Source organism: Wyeomyia smithii, chromosome 1, assembly GCF_029784165.1.
Source record: "Wyeomyia smithii strain HCP4-BCI-WySm-NY-G18 chromosome 1, ASM2978416v1, whole genome shotgun sequence".
Taxonomy (NCBI): Eukaryota; Metazoa; Arthropoda; class Insecta; order Diptera; family Culicidae; genus Wyeomyia; species Wyeomyia smithii.
This window is the reverse complement of record NC_073694.1, coordinates 103,498,817-103,516,022: the sequence shown is the minus strand read 5'-3', so window position 1 is coordinate 103,516,022 and position 17,206 is coordinate 103,498,817. Positions and strand designations below refer to the sequence as shown.

The following is a 17,206-nucleotide window of genomic DNA, read 5'->3' as shown; positions in this document are numbered from 1 at the left end:
CACCGACGGATTCGCCGTTTTTCCACCTCCAGATTTCGCCGCATCCGTCTCAGCCTTCTTCTGCGGAGACCGCTGGATGCCACCTCTTGCGAAGGGATTTTGTAATCCCTCCGCCCTCGTCTCTTTCGTTTTGAATGTGTTCATCTTGATTTAAATGGGTCCCCCTTCCAGCCGCTATCCTTGTCCATGGTGGAGTAGTCGCCTATGTGGTCCCATGGTGGTCTATGCCGAAGCAGTGAGGTCATGGCTAGGGTAAGCAGTCAAAGCGCCTTATGGGCAACTATGACTCCACCGACCGGCGCAAGTCAGGAACAACCATCTGATCCTACTCCTGCCTGATTCCTACCAGGCAATAGACTCGGAACGTACTGGAAGGCCTGCCAGGTTTTATGGGACAGAGACCCCTGGACCGGGTACCACCTCGCCATTTCAAGCCGTTGTCACACGACTTTACTAAGGGAGCTCGATGCAGGTGCCATCTCGAGGATGCGGTACCATTCCGAAATCCAGCTCATATCCGTTCACTACGCTGCCAGTTGCCATAATCGGGACCTTACTGGCATCAGTCCCGATGGGCGGGTAAGTGCTTTTGGGTGTTGGGAGCGGCTCTATTCGCTCCGTCAGAGGTGCTTCCGAGTGATTGTGGCTTTTGCGAGGAGTCGACTGTCCCTGGTCCGACGCTCACCACCCCTAGGCGACCTCCCGCTGCTGGTCCGGGACTGTTCGGTACTGTCAGTGGTCACACCTGTATTGTGCGCCCTCGACGATCGCCACACGTCGACCCGTGGTGGCATGCAGCTCTGCCGTACCGATGGGTGTGTGATAGCATCGATTAGTCCCGGACCGGCAGCGGGAGCTTGCCTAGGGAGTGGTGGGGTTTCGGGCATTGGGCAGTCGATTCCCCGTAGAAGCCACGGCCACCCGTAAGCAGCTTCGACGGAGCGAGTAGTGCCGCTCCCATCACCCAAATGCACTTACCTGCCTATTGGGGCTGATACCAGTAAGGTACCAATTATGGTGTACTGGTCGCTGTATTTTTAGGTTTGTGAGAGAGAATACGATTTTATACCACGACGTTGGGCCGGCACCTGCACCGAGCTCCCTTAGTAAAGTCGTGTGACAACGGCTTGAAACGGCGAGGTGGCATACGGCTGCAGGGGTCTCCGTCCCGTAAAATCTGGCAGGCCTTCCAGTACGTTCCGCGGTCATTGCCTACCAACCGGAACGGCGAAGACCGGCGGCAAGGTGGAAACACCTAAAACTGCCAAGGAGCGGGAACAGATATCTGGGACTCTGCTACTCTCTGCGGTAGAAAGCCACATGAACAAGGTCCCGTGCGTGGAGACGGTGTTCGTACAACTTGATGAAATACTCAAGTTTACGGACGAACGTAGCAACATATCAAAAGACTTGAAGCAGTGTCATCTGTTGCTACGTATGAACATTTGCAGCGCAAAATCCGAGCTTTCGCAAGCCCTTAAACGGGCTAACGATGCTTCGGCAATCAAGGCACTCGCGCTAGAGGCAAGGCTTAACCAGCCTAAAAAAGGGAGTGCTGCAGCTGTGTCTAAATACACACAAACAGCGGCAGCATCGTTTGCCGAAGTCTGTTCAACTGAACCGACTGGCACACGTGCGAGAGGCTCTCCGGGGGAATCGGCCCCCAGGACGCAACGAAGGCGGTTGTTCGGTGACAGCCAGGAAGCTGGCCCGTCGTCCAGCCGAGCAAAGAACCGGCAAACGGCGAAGCCACGGACTGGACCAGCGTGGTGAACAAAAAGCGGCAGAATCAGGAACGACGCGCGAAGCGCGGCGACCGCAATAAGAAGCCGCAAGGGGCGATTTTCAAGACGGATGCGTCTAAGCACGCTGAAGTCTTGAAGGCCATGAGAGGCGAATCCAAGCTCAAAGACCTCGGCGCGGATGTCAGGTCGATTCGTCGGTCACGCACCGGCGAGATGATCCTCGAACTCCGCAAAGAGGCGAAGGGCAAGGGCTGTGCCTATAAGAAGACGGCCCAGGAAGTGCTAGACGAGGAGGTTCAAATCCTAGCCCTCACTCCTGAAGTGACTCTCCAGCTAAAAACCTGCACGAGATCACCGAAGAGTGTGATATAGCACAAGCCTTCGAGCGAGAGTGTGGAGTGGTAGTGACCGTGGAGGCAGTTCGTCTCTGCAGGGGCCTAGCCGGCACCCAGGTTGCTACCATAAAGCTTCCACTAGCGGAGGGTAACAAGGCCCTGAAGAAGGCCACGTTGAAGGAGGGTTGGTCGGTCTGCCCTCTGGGCACCTTCCAACAGCCTGACGTTTGCTTCAGGTGCTTTGAGCGGGGGCATAAATCCTGGTCGTGCAAAGGGCCCGACAGGTCCAATTTATGCCGCCGCTGCGGTGGCGCAGGCCACAAGGCACGGGACTACGGTGCACCTCCCAAGTGTCTGGTATGCACCGGTAAACGGGACGCCAAACACGCCATGGTAGGTCCTAAGTGTCCGGCTGCACGGACAGGCCTGAAGGTGATACAGTTAAACCTGAATCACTGCTATGCGGCGCAGCCGTTGCTACACCAAGCAGCTGCTGAGTCGTTGTCGCACGTGGCCATAGTCTCGGACCCATACCGCATCCCAACCGGAAACGGTAACTGGGTATCGGACAAGTCTGGGAAGACGGCCATTTGCACGACAGGCAGGTCCCCGGTTCAGGAGATTGTGTCGACCTCCAGAGAGGGGTACGTTATAGCCAAAGTGGATGGAGTATTCTACTGCAGTTGCTATGATCCGCCAAGTTGGTCTACCGAAACGTTCGCACAGATGGTCGATCAAGCAACCGTGGAACTGACGGGCCTATGGCCGTTGGTGATTGCGGCCGACTTCAACGCTTGGGCTGTCGAGTGGGGAAGTCGCTGTACAAACCAGAGAGGCCAGGTCTGGTTGGCAGAGCTGCATGCCACCACGGGTCGGCGCGTGGCGACCGCCGAGGTCACGTTATATGAGGGCGACCGCTGACAGTACCTAACAGCCCTGGACCAGCAGCGGGAGATTGCTTAGGGGTGGTGAGGGTCGGACACTGGGCCGTCGACTCCTCGTAAATGCCACAATTACCCGGAAGCATCTCTGACGGAGCGAGTAGTGCCGCTCCCATCAACCAAATGCACTCCCTCGTCCATTGGGGCCGTCACCAGTAAGGTCCCAATTATGGCAACTGGCAGCGAACGAAACGGATTCGAGTCGGATACGCAAAGGAACCACGACCAAGGGCTGGCACCTGCATCGAGCTCCCTTAGTAAAGTCGCGTGACAGCGGCTTGAAACGGCGAGATGGTACCCGGTGCAGGGGTCTCCGTCCCGTAAAACCTGGCAGGCCTCCCAGTACATTCCGCGTCCATTGCCTGGTGGGAATCAGGCAGAGAAGGATCAGATGGGGGGAAACTAGTCCTAGGACAAGATGCCCCTTTCCTGACTTACGCGGGCGGGGGCGTCATAGTGCTCATAAGGTACTATGGCGACCCTCCTTACCCATGGCCTCACTGCTTCGGCATAGATTACCATGGGACCATACAAGCGACTTCTCATCTATGGACAAGGATAGCGGCTGGAAGGGGGACCCAATTACCAAAAATGAGCTCGAAGAACCAAAAAGAGACGGGTGCGGAGGGGTTACCAAATCCCTTCGCACGAGGTGGCATCCAGCGGTCTCCGCAGAAGAAGGCGGAGACGGATGCGGCGAAGTCTGGAGGTGGAAAAACGGCGAATCCGTCGGTGTCCACACCAGACATCTCGGTGGACGGTCCCTTGCTAGTCAAGGCCGTCGAAAGGTGTATGGACATGCGGCCAAGAGTGGCGGCGCTGTCTGAACAACTCGATGCCATAATCGAGTTCTCGGCGAACAGGCGAAACATCGCTGGCGACCTGAAGCAGAGCCTCCTCCTGCTTCGGAGCACCATTGATGAAGCCAGAAAGGAGCACGAAGAACTCGTAGCTCGGGTGAAGGCGGCCGAGAAAGCGGCCAGGACCGGGAGGGCGACTGCATCTAAAGAGGTGCAGACAGACGCCCCCTCGTTCGCGTCGGTCTGCTCCACGGGGCAGGTCGCTAAGCGAACGAGGCAGTCCCCGGGGGAAACGGCCCCCGGGAACACCAAGAAACGATTGGTCGTGCTACTCCCACGGGAACACACGCCAACCGGTTCAAGGTCCACCGCGGAAAAGGCACAGGTGGAGGCTACGGGCAACCCTTGGACTACCGTAGAGGGTAGGAAGCGTCGGGAAGGTGCGACGCGTCATGATCGCGGAGCAGCCAGAGGACCAAAAAAGGTCAAAAAGGCGTGGAGTAGGGGTGATGCCCTCATACTCAAGACGGATGGGTCGAAGTACTCAGAAGTCTTGAAGAAGATGAGGGGGGAAACCCAGCTCAAGGATCTGGGGGCGGATGTGCGGAGTATCCACCGATCTCGCACTGGCGAGATGATACTTGAGCTCCGAAAGGACGCCAAGAACAAGGGGGCTACCTACAAAACGGTAGCCGAAAAGGTCCTAGGGAAGGAGGTGCAAGTGCGGGCACTCACCTCAGAAGTGACTCTCCAGCTTAAAAACCTGGACGAAATCACTGAGGGGTGCGACATTGCACAAGCCCTAAAAGCGAAGTGCGGGGTGGAGGTGGCTAAGGAGTCAATCCGCCTCCGCAAAGGTCCGGCGGGGACCCAGGTAGCTACCTTCCGACTACCGTCGGCGGACGCTAACCTGGCCCTGAAAGAGGGCAAGTTGAAGGTCGGCTGGTCGGTATGTCCTCTGGGCATACTACAGCAACCAGACATTTGCTTCCGGTGCTTCGAGGGCGGACATAAGTCCTGGACCTGCAAGGGGCCCGATAGGAGCCAGCTGTGCAGGCGATGTGGAGGTGCAGGCCTCCCAAGTGCATGGTATGTTCCGGGAAACGGAACGCCAAACACTTTATGGGAGGCCCCAGGTGCCCAGCCGGTAAGCCGGCTGCGAAACCACGGGCGTAAGGGTGACGCAACTGAACCTGAACCATTGCTTCGTGGCTCAGCAGCTGCTACACCAAGCAGCCACTGAGTCGTTGTCGTACATCCCCGAAATATCGGACCCCTACCGCATCCCTCCCGGAAACGGTAACTGGGTTGCGGATAAGTCCAGATTGGCGGCCATATGTACGACGAGCAAGTTCCCGGTTCAGGAGGTTGTCTCAACCTCAGAAGAAGGGTACGTAGTTGCTAAGGTGAACGGAGTGTTCTACTGCAGTTGCTATGCTCCGCCACGTTGGTCTACCGAAAGGTTCATCCAGATGGTCGACCTCCTATCCATGGAGCTAACGGGCCTAACGCCGTTGGTGGTGGCGGGCGACTTCACCGCTTGGGCTGTTGAGTGGGGAAGTTGCTTCACGAACCAGAGGGGCCAGATCCTGTTGGAGGCTTTTGCAAAGCTCAACCTTGATCTGGCCAACGTTGGGAACAAAAGTACATTTAGCAGAAATGGTGCGGAGTCGATCATCGACGTGACGTTCTCCAGCCCAGGACTGATCAAGAACTGGAGGGTAGACGGTGTCTACACTAATAGCGACCACCAGGCGGTCTGTTTTAGTGTAGACAACAACGAGAGGCGGCAAGCGACGGGTAGAGCCAACACTCCGACCGTTCGCGGGTGGAAGACATTGCACTTTGATGCCGAGGTATTCGAAGAGGCAATGAGAAGGGAGCGCGAGGGGGGCAGTTGGCTCCGCCCGACTGCTGACCAACTAGTTGCTATGCTATCGCGGGCGTGCGACGCCACCATGCCTAGGACTCGCCAACCTAGGAATGGAAAGCCACCGGTTTACTGGTGGACGGACGCGATAGCCGACCTTCGCAGTGCGTGCCTCCGTGCAAGACGGAGGATGCAGCGTGCGCGAAACGAAGAAGAGAGGACAGAGCGCCGCGCAGCATTCAGTTCGGCAAAATCGATGCTAAAGAGTGCGATAAAGGCCAGCAAGAGGGCCTGCTTCGATAAGCTATGTGCGAGTGCCAATACAAATCCGTGGGGTGACGCCTACAGGATCGTAATGGCCAAGACTAAAGGCGCGCTGGCGCCTGCAGAGCGATCACCAGCGATGCTGGAGCGTATCATTGAGGGACTCTTTCCACGCCACGAGCCAAGTCCTTGGCCTCCGGCGGTCGAGTCTCACGTCCGACGTTCCAGTATCTCAGACATAGACCAGAGATGGTCGGCCAACCTGCCGAGCATCCAATCCGTGAGCGACGACAGCCGTGTCGAGGCAGGGGAGGAGGCAAGGGTTACGAATGAGGAACTCATCGTGATCGCCAAATCCCTAAAGGTGAGCAAGGCACCGGGACCGGATGGTATCCCTAACCTGGCGATCAGGCTGGCGATAAAAACGGCCCCCGGGCTGTTCAGGGCAGTCATGCAGAGGTGCCTGGATGACTGTCTCTTTCCGGACAGGTGGAAGCGGCAGAGACTGGTCTTATTGCCGAAGGCTGGGAAACCGCCAGGGGACCCATCGGCATATAGGCCTATCTGCCTGCTGGACACCGCGGTCAAGGTGCTTGAGAGGATCATCCTCAACAGACTGGTGAGGTACACGGAGGGTGTACACGGTCTGGCAAGTAACCAGTTCGGCTTCCGGAAGGGCAGGTCCACGCTGGACGCAATCTCTTCCGTCATCAAGACGGCGGAGGTAGCAATCCAGCGCAAGAGAAGGGGAATACGCTACTGCGCAATCGTCACGCTCGACGTGAAGAATGCGTTCAATAGTGCCAGTTGGGACTCCATAGCGCTCGCGCTTAGGAGCATCCATGTACCGGTGTCGCTATACAAGATTCTGAAAAATTATTTCCAGAATCGAGTACTTGTTTACGACACAGAGGAGGGTCAGAAGTGCGTCCCAATTACCGCAGGAGTTCCGCAAAGTTATATCCTGGGCCCGGTGTTGTGGAATGTCATGTATGACGGAGTGTTAAAACTCAAGTTCCCTGACATAACGCTGGAGGTTTACGGCGAGTCTATCGAGGAGGTCGAGTTGACGGCCGCGCACTGTATACGCAAGGTCGAGGACTGGATGCGCTCCAGGAAACTGGAGCTCGCGCATCATAAGACGGAGGTCACGGTTGTGAACAACCGTAAATCGGAGCAACAGGCGGTGGTCAGAGTCGGAGACTGCACCATCACTTCGAAGCGATCCCTGAAGCTCTTGGGGGTTATGGTGGACGACAAGCTCACGTTCGGAAGTCACGTCGACTATGCCTGTAAGAGGGCCTCATCGGCTATTGCAGCACTATCTCGTATGATGTCCAATAGCTCAGCGGTTTATGGCAGCAAGCGAAGACTTCTTGCCAGCGTGGTTTCGTCCATACTTAGGTATGGTGGGCCAGTGTGGTCCAGAGCGCTAGGTACTAACAGTTACCGTGGCAAACTGGAAAGTACCTACAGGCTCATGTGCCTGAGAGTTGCGAGTGCGTATCGTACGGTGTCATACGATGCAATATGTGTCTTGTCCGGCATGATGCCTATCAGCATCGCCATCAAGGAGGACAGAGAGTGTTTCGACCAACGTGACACAAGGGGCATACGAGGTACCAGAAGGTCATTCTCGATGCTCCGCTGGCAGCGGGAATGGTCCAACTCCACAAAAGGCAGATGGACGCACCGACTCATACCGGAGATATCCGGCTGGGTCGGGAGACGACATGGCGAAGTGAACTTCCACCTGACACAAATCCTGTCAGGCCATGGTTGTTTCAGGCAATATCTGCACAGGTTCGGACACGCGGTGTCCCCCATGTGTCCCGAGTGCGTGGAGGAGGAGGAGACTGCTAAGCACGTCTTCTTCGTATGCCCCCGTTTCGTAAGAGCGAGGAGCAACATGATGGCTGTGAGCGGGCCTGGCACTACTCCGGACAATCTAGTCCGGAGGATGTGCGACGACCCGGACATCTGGAACGCGGTCTGTGCGGCCGCCTCTCAGATTGTTCTGGAGCTGCAACGTGTGTGGCGGGTGAACCACCAACACGCCAGTGGTAGCTAATTACCAGTCTCCAGGTAGTTAGCTAGGAGGTTATAAGAGTAAAGAGGGTGCATCACGCACAAAAGCCACTTCCCGACGTAATACTTAACCGTCGTTCCGGGAAGACCAGGGCTGGAGACTGGAGGGGTTTTAGTGGGTCGGGACAGGGATAAGTAGGTGTCTTGGGGAGTGTAACTACCCCAGCATCTCTCCCCTAGTCTCATCCCCACATCCTGAGTTCTCTTCTCAATTGACTGTTTGCAGATTTCCCCGCGCCACCTTGAAAAAAAAAAAAAAAAAAAAAGGTCTTGTTGGAAGCTCTGGCAAAGCTCAACTTAGACTTGGCTTACGTTGGTACAAAATGCACCTACAGTAGAAATAGTGCGGAATCGATAATCGATGTGACGTTCTGCAGCCCGGGACTGATCACGAACTGGAGGGTAGACGACAGCTACACGAATAGCGACCACCAATCGGTCCGCTATGAGGTAGGCGTGCGGAAGCAAGCAGCGAGTAGGGCCAATATCCCATTCTTCTACGGCTGGAAAACATTGCATTTCGATGCAGATGTTTTTGGGCAGGCAATTAGATGGAAGCACGAAGGGGGTGACCCGCTCCCGGATGTGGACCATCTAAATTCGATGCTGTCATGGGCGTGCGACGCCACGATGCCTAGGTCTCGTCCGCCTAGAGAGGGTAGGCCACCGACATACTGGTGGAGCGATACGATAGCAGGCCTACGTAGTGCATGCCTCCGTACAAGACGGAGAATGCAACGCGCACGTTCCGGCGAGCAAAGAGCGGAACGCGGTGCCGCAGCAACGCTTAAGAGCGCAATTAGAGCCAGTAAACGAGCCTGTTTCGAACGACTCTGTGCCAGTGCTAATTCGATTATAAATGATAGAATGTAAGGACAGTACCGAATAAACCCCAAAAGAAGACGGATCAAATTTTTGCACTCTACAAGGCCTGTGCGTTTCTTTTTACTTGATATCGCCAATCTGAATTTGACGGGAAGAAGGCCATATTATTCCGTGGTGTTTGAACCGCTGGTGTGAAAGACCAGTCTGAAGCCTTTCTGGACCGTGTCTCCGTATACGTAAGAAAATCCTCCGAATCCTAGCCAGCAGATTGGCAAGCCCCAACACTAAGGTTGATATCGAAAAAGTACGCCTTACTGACATCGAGCAGTCAAGTAGCATCGCAGCTAACCTTGTGAAGCTTCTTACGCTACCACCACAGCACCACGCGGGTTCGGTAACCGGGGAACCGGTGTCGTACACTGCATGGCCAGTAGATTAGCTAAGGTTATGGGTGGCGAGCCATACACCTAGGCGTCTATCGTCTCGCAGGGCGAAGTATGGTACTTTACACCGGCCTTGTGTAAGTACAAGTGGGCAGGCTGACGGTTGGTGTGCCTGATGCCTGCCTGCGCAGCAACGTACTGGTCCTATACGTTATATGACGGTCAGGTTAGCTTGGTTTATGGGTGGGCGAGCCTCACACCCAAGCGTCTACCATCTCGAAGGGCGAAGTGTGGTACTTTACACCGGCCTTGTGTAAGTACAAGTGGCGATGCTTAGATTTGGCGTACTTGATGCTCGCTGCGGCGGGCTGTATACATATGTGTGCATGGTAGTGCAGCGTATGGGCACTGTACACTCGAGAGGGAAGTGTATGAATGTTATACGGCTACCACGTTACAAATGTAGCGGCAGTAGCATGTATTATGACCCCAACCGAGAATGCCGACCCACAAATGTGTGTGGTAAGCGCGCAAAGTGGGAATCTTTTGACGAGTGTTATGCTTCCGATATACGGGAACGGATAGACTGCGTTTGGTTCTCGCTGATGTCCGCATTCCACGTATATCGGATGGAATGCGAAAGAGGTTGAACGATACGATGGAAAAGCATTGCGGTGAGGTTGTACGGAGCGATATACACAATAAACAATAATATCGCACGCTAGCCTGGGGGCTAATGCGGTCTCGATCAACTAGATTAGTCAAGAGAATTCGTTATCGATATTGTTTTCGGCACATTTTGCGTGTTGTAGAATAAGTACAACGAAACACCGTGCCCCAGTGCTGAGTCGAGAAAATTTCCAGCTCGACTCGATCGGGAATCGAACCCGATATCACAACCGTATGTGAGAGCTAGCCGACCGACATCGCTAACCACAGAACCACGGGGACCACTATACACACACATGAGTAATATGCGCACACAAGGCCCGCTTGAGGGACACATCTATTGGGAGAGCGCGTGCGTTGCAAGACGCCGCAATCGATCAGGGCACGTCAGAGCGTTTGTGAGCGAGTTAAATGAATTCTGGTTGATCCTACCAGTAATATACGCTTGTCTCAAAAGTTAAGCCATGCTTGTCTAAGTACGAACAGATTTAATGTGAAACGGCATAAGCCTCAGTATAACAGCTATAATTTACAAGATCATTGAACTAGTTACTTGGATAACTGTGGAAAATCTAGAGCTAATACATGCATAATGCAGGGACCTCGCGGAACCTGCGCAATTATTAGTCAAACCAATCGTCCTACGTGACGTGTTGAGTTGAAATCTGGATAATTTTGTTGATCGTATGGTCTAGCACCGACGACAGATCTTTCAAATACCTACCCTATCAACTATTGATGGTAGTATAGAGGACTACCATGGTTACAACGGGTAATGGGGAATCAGGGTTTGATTCCGGAGAGGGAGCCTGAGAAATGGCTACCACATCCAAGGAAGGCAGCAGGCGCGTAAATTACCCAATCCCGGCTCGGGTAGGTGGTGACGAGAAATAACAATATAAGGCTCTTGTATGATGTCTTATGATTGGAATGAGTTGAGCATAAATCCTTCAACAAGGATCAAGTGAAGGGCAAGTCTGGTGCCAGCAGCCGCGGTAATTCCAGCTTCACTAGCGTATATTAAAATTGTTGCGGTTAAAACGTACAAAGTTTATTTTTGTCCAACACGGGTGCTACATCGGATAATGATCGTAGGTCACTGGATTGCTGCGACTATAAGACTGGGTGTGCGGTGCATTTGCAGTCGGGATTATGGATTGAAACGGTCCATATGAACCTGGAATTCCCAGTAAGTGCTGGTCATTAGCTAGCGTTGATTACGTCCCTGCCCTTTGTACACACCGCCCGTCGCTACTACCGATGGATTATTTAGTGAGGTCTCTGGAAGTGAACATTTGTTGGTCCCTCGCGGATTGCATTTGACTCGCTGAAGTTGACCGAACTTGACGATTTAGAGGAAGTTAAAGTCGTAACAAGGTTTTCGTAGGTGAACCTGCGGAAGGATCATTACTGATGCAAGCGTGCGAATCGACTGGCCATAGGACTCAAGTACGTGGGTCCACTGCGCGTGCGCGTCGCGTAGAAACAATCACGTCCTACCATTGAGTGTTTTGCTCTTTACTACGTCATCGTGCGCTTGCTTTGCCTGCTTGTGCGCACGGGTGGTACGGGCCATCGTTAGTCTCTCTCGGCGTATGGTAGTGGTCCCATGCGAAATCCGTTTCAGACTAGTGGTGCGAGCCGGAGGCACAGTGCGTAATTTTTTTTATGTTTTGATATGTTTTGTGCTATTGTTGATATTTTGCGAAAAAAACCCTTGGCAGGGGATCACTCGGCTCGTGGATCGATGAAGACCGCAGCTAAATGCGCGTCAGAATGTGAACTGCAGGACACATGAACACCGACTAGTTGAACGCATATTGCATATTATACACCCAGTATGATGTACACATTTTTGAGTGCCTATATTTATCGATTCAACTATACGTGTACCCTCCGCACGTATGCGTAGTGATGTTTTCCTACCTTCATTGGTGGTAAAACATTGAAGATCATTGTGCTCGCCCACAATGCCGATATGTACAACCGTTACCCAAGTGTGGCAACGTGCCGGTTGCTGCGTCTAGGTAGTACAGTACGGCAAATAATCTATGAGTAGGCCTCAAATAATGTGTGACTACCCCCTGAATTTAAGCATATTAATAAGGGGAGGAAAAGAAACTAACAAGGATTCCCCGAGTAGCTGCGAGCGAAACGGGTGGAGCGTAGAGGCGATACCCGGTGCGGTGTCTGCCTGGTTCCGTGTACTGGAAATTTTGTCATCTGCCATAATCATAATCAGTCCCGATTCAAGTTCAACTTGAACGTGGCTTTTACTCCCATAGAGGGTGATAGGCCCGTAGAACGGCGCTGATGTTGGAAAATTTTTTCTATGGAGTCGTGTTGCTCGATGGTGCAGCACCAAGTGGGAGGTAAACTCCTTCTTAAGCTAAATATCACCACGAGACCGATAGCGAACAAGTACCGCGAGGGAAAGTTGAAAAGCACTCTGAATAGAGAGTCAAAAAGTACGTGAAACTGCCTAGGGCTAAAGCCCGGTGAACTCGATTATCCGAGGCGGAGATATTCACCTGTGGCTGGGCCGGGCCCACCCGGTTCGCCCCGGGGCATTTATCTCCCACCACAAGAGGACATTGCGATCCATTACAAACAGCTTGTAGCCCCCGTGGCAGCAAATCGGGTCCGACAGGTTGCCCCTAGGTGCTGGTTGTTAGTTCCACCGTAGCGACGTTCAGTTCTGAAGGCCTACGTCGCGAGCCGGAGCCTAACGCACATGGTGTGCAGTCAGACACGTGATGGACCCTACGCGTGACACCGTCCTGTATGCCTTCTTGCATACTCCAATAACACCGTCCTGCATGCTTTCATGCATACACACTCCGGTTTTTGGTTATGGCGGACTGTCGATCGGCAATGAGCAAATCGAGGTACCTTCGGGACCCGTCTTGAAACACGGACCAAGAAGTCTATCTTGCGCGCAAGCCAATGGTGAGCCGCGTGCCCCTCCCAGGTGCGCTGGTGTTTTTATGAACAACCAAAGGCGTAAAAAACATAACTCACTCGTTTTGCGGGATTACGGACGAGACTACCTGCTCGTCCCTCCATCCCCGGGTGTTATAAAAGGCATGCAGTTGGCGGGAGACACGTGTTCGCACGCGCCTTCCCGCCACCGTGCCATAACATACCGCGAGTGTGCAGGATGTGACCCGAAAGATGGTGAACTATGCCTGATCAGGTTGAAGTCAGGGGAAACCCTGATGGAAGACCGAAGCAGTTCTGACGTGCAAATTGATTGTCAGAATTGGGCATAGGGGTGAAAGACCAATCGAACCATCTAGTAGCTGGTTCCCTCCGAAGTTTCCCTCAGGATAGCTGGAGCACGCAACGTTTCGGATGCTATTCTTATCTGGTAAAGCGAATGATTAGAGGCCCAAGGTTCGAAATGATCTTAACCTATTCTCAAACTATAAATGGGTACGTACGATAACATTCTTGGTTGATGTTTTGCGCGAACACGACGAGCGCACCTCTAGCGGACGCGTCCACTCAGTTGACGTAAAAGATACCGCTGTGCCTAGTGGGCCAAGTTTTGGTAAGCAGAACTGGTGCTGTTTTTTTTTTTTTTTTTTTTTTTTTAAAGGTGGCGGGGAAATCTGCAAACAGACACCTGAGAAGAGAACTCAGGGTGTGGGGATGAGACTAGGGGAGAGATGCTGGGGTAGTTACACTCCCCCAGACACCTACTTATCCCTGTCCCGACCCACTAAAACCCCTCCAGTCTCCAGCCCTGGTCTTCCCGGAACGACTGTTAAGTATTACGTCGGGAAGTGGCTTTTGTGCGTGATGCACCCTCTTTACTCTTATAACCTCCTAGCTAACTAGGACTAGATTGTCCGGAGTAGTGCCAGGCCCGCTCACAGCCATCATGTTGCTCCGCGCTCTTACGAAACGGGGGCATACGAAGAAGACGTGCTCAGCAGTCTCCTCCTCCTCCACGCACTCGGGACACATGGGGGACACCGCGTGTCCGAACCTGTGCAGATATTGCCTGAAACAACCATGGCCTGACAGGATTTGTGTCAGGTGGAAGTTCACTTCGCCATGTCGTCTCCCGACCCAGCCGGATATCTCCGGTATGAGTCGGTGCGTCCATCTGCCCTTTGTGGAATTAGACCATTCCCTCTGCCAACGGAGCATCGAGAATGACCTTCTGGTACCTCGTATGCCCCTTGTGTCACGTTGGTCGAAACACTCTCTGTCCTCCTTGATGGCGATGCTGATAGGCATCATGCCGGACAAGACACATATTGCATCGTATGACACCGTACGATACGCACTCGCAACTCTCAGGCACATGAGCCTGTAGGTACTTTCCAGTTTGCCACGGTAACTGTTAGTACCTAGCGCTCTGGACCACACTGGCCCACCATACCTAAGTATGGACGAAACCACGCTGGCAAGAAGTCTTCGCTTGCTGCCATAAACCGCTGAGCTATTGGACATCATACGAGATAGTGTTGCAATAGCCGATGAGGCCCTCTTACAGGCATAGTCGACGTGACTCCCGAACGTGAGCTTGTCGTCCACCATAACCCCCAAGAGCTTCAGGGATCGCTTCGAGGTGATGGTGCAGTCTCCGACTCTGACCACCGCCTGTTGCTCCGATTTACGGTTGTTCACAACCATGACCTCCGTCTTATGGTGCGCGAGCTCCAGTTTCCTGGAGCGCATCCAGTCCTCGACCTTGCGTATACAGTGCGCGGCCGTCAACTCGACCTCCTCGATAGACTCGCCGTAAACCTCCAGCGTTATGTCGTCTGCAAAGCCGACGATCACAACCCCTACAGGGAACTTGAGTTTTAACACTCCGTCATACATGACATTCCACAACACCGGGCCCAGGATAGAACCTTGCGGAACTCCTGCGGTAATTGGGACGCACTTCTGACCCTCCTCTGTGTCGTAAACAAGTACTCGATTCTGGAAATAATTTTCCAGAATCTTGTACAGCGACACCGGTACATGGATGCTCCTGAGCGCGAGCGCTATGGAGTCCCAACTGGCACTATTGAACGCATTCTTCACGTCGAGCGTGACGATTGCGCAGTAGCGTATTCCCCTTCTCTTGCGCTGGATTGCTACCTCCGCCGTCTTGATGACGGAAGAGATTGCGTCCAGCGTGGACCTGCCCTTCCGGAAGCCGAACTGGTTACTTGCCAGACCGTGTACACCCTCCGTGTACCTCACCAGTCTGTTGAAGATGATCCTCTCAAGCACCTTGCCCGCGGTGTCCAGCAGGCAGATAGGCCTATATGCCGATGGGTCCCCTGGCGGTTTCCCAGCCTTCGGCAATAAGACCAGTCTCTGCCGCTTCCACCTGTCCGGAAAGAGACAGTCATCCAGGCACCTCTGCATGACTGCCCTGAACAGCCCGGGGGCCGTTTTTATCGCCAGCCTGATCGCCAGGTTAGGGATACCTTCCGGTCCCGGTGCCTTGCTCACCTTTAGGGATTTGGCGATCACGATGAGTTCCTCATTCGTAACCCTTGCCTCCTCCCCTGCCTCGACACGGCTGTCGTCGCTCACGGATTGGATGCTCGGCAGGTTGGCCGACCATCTCTGGTCTATGTCTGAGATACTGGAACGTCGGACGTGAGACTCGACCGCCGGAGGCCAAGGACTTGGCTCGTGGCGTGGAAAGAGTCCCTCGATGATACGCTCCAGCATCGCTGGTGATCGCTCTGCAGGCGCCAGCGCGCCTTTAGTCTTGGCCATTACGATCCTGTAGGCGTCACCCCACGGATTTGTATTGGCACTCGCACATAGCCTATCGAGGCAGGCCCTCTTGCTGGCCTTTATCGCACTCTTTAGCATCGATCTTGCCGAACTGAATGCTGCGCGGCGCTCTGTCCTCTCTTCTTCGTTTCGCGCACGCTGCATCCTCCGTCTTGCACGGAGGCACACACTGCGAAGGTCGGCTATCGCGTCCGTCCACCAGTAAACCGGTGGCTTTCCATTCCTAGGTTGGCGAGTCCTAGGCATGGTGGCGTCGCACGCCCGCGATAGCATAGCAACTAGTTGGTCAGCAGTCGGGTGAAGCCAACTGCCCCCCTCGCGCTCCCTTCTCATTGCCTCTTCGAATACCTCGGCATCAAAGTGCGATGTCTTCCACCCGCGAACGGTCGGAGTGTTGGCTCTACCCGTCGCTTGCCCCCTCTCGTTGTTGTCTACACTAAAACAGACCGCCTGGTGGTCGCTATTAGTGTAGCCATCGTCTACCCTCCAGTTCTTGATCAGTCCTGGGCTGGAGAACGTCACGTCGATGATCGACTCCGCACCATTTCTGCTAAATGTACTTTTGTTCCCAACGTTGGCCAGATCTAGGTTGAGCTTTGCAAAAGCCTCCAACAGGATCTGGCCCCTCTGGTTCGTGAAGCAACTTCCCCACTCAACAGCCCAAGCGTTGAAGTCGCCCGCCACCACCAACGGCGTTAGGCCCGTTAGCTCCATGGATAGGAGGTCGACCATCTGGGTGAACCTTTCGGTAGACCAACGTGGCGGAGCATAGCAACTGCAGTAGAACACTCCGTTTACCTTAGCAACTACGTACCCTTCTTCTGAGGTTGAGACAACCTCCTGAACCGGGAACTTGCTCGTCGTACATATGGCCGCCAAACTGGACTTATCCGCAACCCAATTACCGTTTCCGGGAGGGATGCGGTAGGGATCCGATATGACGGCGATGTCCGACAACGACTCGGTGGCTGCTTGGTGTAGCAGCTGCTGAGCCGCGAAGCAATGGTTCAGGTTCAGTTGCGTCACCCTTACGCCCGTGGTTTCGCAGCCGGCTTACCGGATGGGCACCTGGGGCCTCCCATAAAGTGTTTGGCGTCCCGTTTCCCGGAACATACCATGCACTTGGGAGACTCCCCACAGTCCTTTGCTTTATGGCCTGCATCTCCACAACGCCTGCACAGCTGGCTCCTATCGGGCCCCTTGCAGGTCCAGGACTTATGTCCGCCCTCGAAGCACCAGAAGCAAATGTCTGGTTGCTCGAGTATGCCCAGAGGACATACAAACCAGCCGACCTTCAACTTGCCCTCTTTCAGGGCCAGGTTAGCGTCCGCCGACGGTAGTCGGAAGGTAGCTATCTGGGTCCCCGCCGGGCCTTTGCGGAGGCGGATTGACTCCTTAGCCACCTCCACCCCGCACTTCGCTTTTAGGGCTTGTGCAATGTCGCACCCCTCAGTGATTTCGTCCAGGTTTTTAAGCTGGAGAGTCACTTCTGAGGTGAGTGCCCGCACTTGAACCTCCTTCCCTAGGAC

The 17,206-nt window shown here is 54.2% G+C and overlaps 1 protein-coding gene and 1 non-coding gene across 2 annotated transcripts in view; both read left to right on the top strand.

Annotated features, from left to right (window-relative positions):
• Window positions 1-17,206, top strand: part of LOC129718434 (integrator complex subunit 7-like) — a 1,119,499-nt gene that overhangs the window by 867,351 nt on the left and 234,942 nt on the right. The gene's annotated exons all lie outside the window — the stretch shown is intronic.
• On the top strand, window positions 11,633-11,785 carry LOC129719311 (5.8S ribosomal RNA). Its single transcript, XR_008727199.1, has one exon. It is a non-coding gene; the product is annotated as a 5.8S ribosomal RNA (ribosomal RNA).